This window comes from Coptis chinensis, chromosome 8, assembly GCF_015680905.1.
Source record: "Coptis chinensis isolate HL-2020 chromosome 8, ASM1568090v1, whole genome shotgun sequence".
In the NCBI taxonomy this organism is placed as follows: Eukaryota; Viridiplantae; Streptophyta; class Magnoliopsida; order Ranunculales; family Ranunculaceae; genus Coptis; species Coptis chinensis.
In genome coordinates this window covers 8,433,703-8,439,681 of record NC_141463.1, presented here as the reverse complement: position 1 = coordinate 8,439,681, position 5,979 = coordinate 8,433,703, and the positions used below count along the sequence as shown (strand labels likewise).

Sequence of the window (5,979 nt, the reverse complement as noted above, 5' to 3'; positions counted from 1 at the left end):
CATTTCGCATGTTTTTGCACGCACGATCACTAATATATTTCATAGCAATGTATTTCCCTCGCTTTTTTTCGTTTGTTTCATTCTTTCTGCTTCCACCCACCGCCACCTTAAACCCCTAAATCCCCAAGTCTAGTTTGAGAGAGAAAATGGGATTAGAGCGTTAAATTACACTGTGGAGTACAAAATGAGGCTAATTTAAGTGTTTTTGGGTGTTTTGTTAAATTTTTTAGGTTTTGAGGTGGTGGTACAATGGTATGGTGGTTAGGAAGAAGACCAAGAAGATGGAGGTGCTAATTAATATGTGCCATTGATTTAGTCAAATCTTAATGGTCCCTATGATGTCACATGTAATTTTGGTTTTAACTTGTGTTTGTTTTAATTTTTGGTTTTTTTTGTCCACATTGGTAGAAAATATATTGGTAAAGAATTTAACTGTACAGTGCACAGGCTGTCCAAATAATTTGACGGCATTCCTTTTGAAACTTGATTGTATTTTTGGAACAAAATGAAAATATGGTTCATTTTATGGTTGACGAATTAAGTGTGCTTGTTACTGAGAATGCTTCGTGAGTTCGTGGAGATTTATGGTGCTACAGTGACTTGTATACCCTTTAGTCCTTTAAATATTTTTTCTTAAAGAGTCTTTAATTTGCTAATTTTGTACTATACAAAATTTCGACCAACCATATTATAGACTTATAGTTCCACTCCACTCGATACATACATGCATAAAAATTTCATCGAAGTATCTACTATTACATCCATTACTTTGGCCAACTGAGGGGTGATGTGTATATAACATTTTTTTTTAAAATTTCACGGTCTAACTCATTTTCCATCAAGTGTACGTGTAACAAAAAAGATGAACATGTACCTGTAGATGATGGATAGAGGCATAGAAAGAATAATAAAATGATGTGGGGACCAAGAGCAGCTGCAATGCTGCATTATTCCAAATACATGAAACTGAAATAGAATCGTTAATGATTTTATTAGTTACCTTGAAGAAGGGATTCATGCAATGAGATTCTCCTTCAGGATCAATAATGGTAAAAGACATTGGCTACATTATGAATAATTTCTCCTATGCTGTTTCAATTTTGAGGAGAAAATTATCGACATGTTCATATATCAGATTTAGTACATGTGCGCAGGAATCCGAATTGCCCAACTGCAACCTCCATTATCTCATCATTCAAATCTCTGTCGTAGGCCTCAAATTGGGAAAAGAGTAGATGGATCATCAATTACCATTTGACTTTTCTTAACCTCCACAATGTTCACTGAGGGTTTCCATAATCTGTCCAATTACCACATGGGCAATGAAGAATATCACCATAATTGGTAGTAATACACCACGGGTGGAAGATATGACCACAAATAAATAGCTGATAGTCGTGACCTCACACAGGAACTTTACACATGTTGCAACTTGGTGGCGGGTCTGCAAATATACCCAATCAAGCACAAGTAATAATGCATTAAGAGTAAAACAATCTAAAAAATCCAGGTAATATATATTCAAGGGGCAAGATAATACAGCTCTAATTTTCTGCAGATATTGCTGGAGGAGTGTAACTGTGTAAGCTTGTACATTTGCTGCAGGTATTGGCGGAGGAGCGTAAACTTGTACATTTACTGCAGGTACTGGTGGAGGAGCATAAGATTGTAAGTTTGCTGCAGATCCACTGCATATGGTGCAATGCAAATGACTGCAAACAGAATTACAGCGCAAGTTGTAGTAATGGCCACAGTCACTTATCACATCTTCCTGACCCCACGCACCACCGTCACAGATAGCGCACGTTACTACCAGGTCTGCAAATAAGCAACTGTTTGGAGCACATTCCATTCACACATTTTCGCAAGTTGGATCGGGTCTGTCTTGGAAGAATTTTTTTTACTAATAGCTAGAAGAGAACACTAACATCACATTGAAAGTCAAAAGTTCTGTTAAAATGTTCAATTTTTTCTAATCAGCAAGTAACCTGAATTAAAAAGACTGGCAAGCAAGGTGATAGGCTATTAGCATCTACCTCATTGATTACATCTTGGAGTTCAGCTTCGTTTGTGTTTTGCCATAAAGATCTCATAACAATACCCAACTCAAAGCGCTGCACATAAGATTGAAAATGAATGACCATATATAATAGTAGAGAGTAGCGACTAACACCATAGCAGAATCTTCCAAAGCAGATCTTTGTTTTAAGGGCTACAACTATAATGGGAGTTACCAGAGTCGACTTTCAGTTTGTTTGAGCTGGTATAATGTAGAGGTGAGTGTCCTCGACATCTTTCATGGCTTGGCCTTGATTGGGATTGGGATGAAGGTCGATTTTTAATCATTTTTTCTAATTTATTGTTGAGTGTGGTAGATCATCAAATTTACACTGGCTATGCAGGTCCTGGTATTGGTAGAGATTATTGTCCATATCGACAGTCTGGACGCTAACTCTTTATACAACCATTATGCCGAAGCTTTTGGATTCTTGTCATGTTTATCGCTGTTTTTGTTCTGAGTGATAAATTTCAACCAATGCTCAAAGGGTAATGCCAAAAAAACTTGAGAACTAAAATATCGCTGGATTGTTATGCACAGAGAGCACCCTATGCCAATAACCACCAGCAACTGTACCAACTTAAAGCCCCCTCGCTATGTTATAAGCGTGTAAATACTTGCTCAATATCGCAAAATCTCAAATAAGCAATTCCCAATTTCCCATGGTCTTGACCAAAGAGAACTTCTTTCAGGGATAAATGTAATGTCCTACCACTATCTACCATCCTAAAATACAAAACATACAGCTTATCTTACACGGAAGAAAAGTGTCAAGTAAATCTGTCAAGTTCAGTGTTGTAGCAACCATAACTTAATAATCTGAAGTGACTGTGAGAAACAGAAAATTTAAACTATAAAACCAAAGCACAAACATGATAAAGATAAATCGGCACTCATACCAATAGGAGAAACTAACTCAGTGTATGAGCAAAGCATTTTCACATAAAGGGAAAATGAAAGTAGCACTGATCCGTTGTCCGAACAACTTTGTACGAATAAACCTTGAAACTAATCAGATTCATACATCTTCCATCATTAATTTAATATATAAAAGCACAAATTTCAAACATGGCGTAGCATGGAAAATTAAAACAAACAAACAAACCAAAAATGTAAAGAACTCATGATAAGCCTAAAATTCTTCATAAAGCGTGAGGTAGCCAACCCTCACCAACCAAAGCGACTCGCCTACTCAAGATAGAGATTTCTCAAGCTTGATCAATGGCCAAAGGACATCACCTATTAGAAATCTGTTGAAAATGAAAAGAATGCATTCCAGCAAGCAACAGAAAGTGGCACACATCCTCCAGGTTGAAGATTCCATTAAAAAAACAAATAGGAAACATAGAAAAAGAAAAAAAAAAACATAGCTTAATTTTAAATTTAACCCAATTGAGAATTGAATCCAGAAAACTTATGTAATTTTGTCATTAATTTTTTATTCAAGTACACTACACTCGAAGAACATAGATCCAAATATAGTGTTATTCGTTTCAAAATTCATACAAACTTTAACAACCTTGCAATCGTCCAATCTCTTTAAGAAAATCCAAGGGAACAAAAGCTAAATACAAATTATAATTACACAAATCTAACAGCTCTAACATATTTGGATTGGATTTATACTGTCAATATTGACGAAGACATTACTTAGGAGCATTCAACCAGTTAAAACACAAAGGTCTTAACCATGTCATCCTTAAATGTGAGACAATAATCCACGTCCATACAATTTATCGCATCCATACCATCTAAAATGTGAAGGGCATCTATCATTAGAGAATTGTAATAACGAAACACGATAAATGGTAGTAGAAAAGAAAGACATTTAGTCTATGAATGTAGTTAATGGAGCGATATTGCACCTGTTTAAAAGTTCACTTCTTATTGGCTGCAGCCTTGGCGATTTTGGCACCAGTGGGGTCTTTCTTCTCAACACTCTTGATGACTTCAACAATAACAGTCTGGCGCATGTCCCTAACAGCAAAACGGCCAAGAGGAGGGTACTTAGAGAAAGTCTCAACCACCATAGGCTTGGTTGGAAGCATCTTGACCATACCGACATCACCATTCTTCAAGAATTTGGGCTCTTTCTCAAGCTCTTCACCAGATCGCCTGTCAATCTTGGTCAAAATGAACTCACAGACCACCCATTCGAAGGATGGTTAACCACCCCCAGGCCACAATACTGAATACCCCCCAAATTAGTCACATAAATGAAACAACTTTGAAGATAGGGGGAGGGGTTTAAGGGTTTAGGTGTCAAATGAAATAATAAAATGAACCGACAGTATTCAACTTCGTATTAAATTACTCCCCCGAGCATTTAAATAAAGACTACAAAAACTGGAATAAAAAATGCTTTAGAAGCTCATTTAATTATAACCATTACAGTATGATACTTTAGCCTCTCCCTCCCTCAAAATAAACAAATTAAAGAGGTATGTGGCCCTGCTTCCAAGATCAGTGATTTTGTTTCTTATGCATACTGAATTTTGCTTACTCATAATAGAAATCTGTAAAGAGAGGGTGGTCCTAAGACATAGGTTTCTTTTAGAAGACTATTTTCCATTTCTTAGTTGTCTTTGTACATAGTCATACCAGAAAATTTTATTTGAAAGTTAAAATAAAAAAGGCTCCACAAAAATAAGCTTGATTGGATGTAGATACCTTGTAATATTTTTGACAGTCACCAAGGCCACTCAAAAACAAAAATCAAGCAGAATGAATTAGAGTTGAATTTATAACAAAAAAAGACAGAGAGATAGAATAAGGACCAACTTCCTACAAATATCAGTTATCGGGACAATGAAAAAAAGACTCAACATAGTATATTGTCAGTCCTATCTATATAAAACAGGTGTGGTAAGCTACCAAGCTTACGACTGAAGAAATCAGTGGTCATGCAAGTAGAAACACAGAGACCTAAGTGCATTTGCACAAACCACATAGAGGTTTCAAGTTATGAACAGAACCTTGACAGTGTCTGTTGAAATTGTTGATGTCCTCTTTGCGCGCCATATAACCATATAGTTGACGCTTTCCACCAGGGTAGAAGAGTACATGATTGGTCTCCCATGCGTGTCTGTCAGTTCCTTGATCAGCAAAATACTTGTGCAAACGCTCTGCCTCCAAATAGCCCATTGTAGCGGTCTCAAACAGAAGGAGACTCAAAAACAAAATTGAATAATGAAAGAAATAGGGTATCATGAACAAATAAAATTTGGAAAAAAAAAATCGAAAAAGAATTAAAAATCTTACCTGTTGATTTGAAGAAGTGGCCTGAAAATTGAAGAAGCATAAACACTAATAATTACGTCACGAATCTGAAACGCAATCTATTAAATCAAAAAGATAAAACAAATTCATTTTTTTTTTCACCTCGATTGAATGGCTGAAAATTTATTGTAATGAGAGAACTCAAATTGAAGAGAGAGATGGCATAACCTTCATTTTTCTTTTTTTACTGTTAAGAAGTGAGAGACGTAGAGTGGGATTGAGAGGGAGACAGAAGATATGGGAGAGAAGGGAAAAGAATCGGTTGGTATTCTCTGATTATACTTTTCTTAACCTCTTATTAAATAACCCAATTATTGCTAATTAAATGGTATTTATAATTATTGTTAATTAAATGACATTTATAGTAGGCGTACAATTGAGAATGGGCGTGGATTTGGTTTTCTAATATATTACTACATGAAAAGACTGATTGCTCCTATTTAAAGGTGTTAAGCAATATATTTATTTAAGGACAATATCGGGACTGAAAATTTATAAATACATAAAAAGACAAAATAGTCCTTATTAATAAATATTTAGGCATCTGATTTTATTATTCATCAAGGGTATTATGTGTCAGAAAAAGACCCGGATGAATTTAAGAGGCCACAATCATTATAGGCTATACTAATAGTAGAGAT

At 35.5% G+C, this 5,979-nt stretch overlaps 1 long non-coding RNA gene across 5 annotated transcripts; it reads right to left on the bottom strand.

Annotated features, from left to right (window-relative positions):
- Nucleotides 1-967: 967 nt before the first annotated feature.
- On the bottom strand, nt 968-5,979 carry LOC147479714 (uncharacterized). Of its 5 annotated transcripts, none has more exons than XR_015204806.1 (5): nt 5,035-5,973; nt 3,925-4,247; nt 2,037-3,309; nt 1,541-1,923; nt 968-1,444 (listed from the first exon to the last, which is right to left on the bottom strand). It is a non-coding gene; the product is annotated as an uncharacterized LOC147479714 (long non-coding RNA). The 5 variants fall into 5 exon arrangements; XR_015204807.1 differs by having other exon boundaries at nt 3,925-5,341; nt 5,441-5,973; XR_015204803.1 differs by having other exon boundaries at nt 3,925-5,979.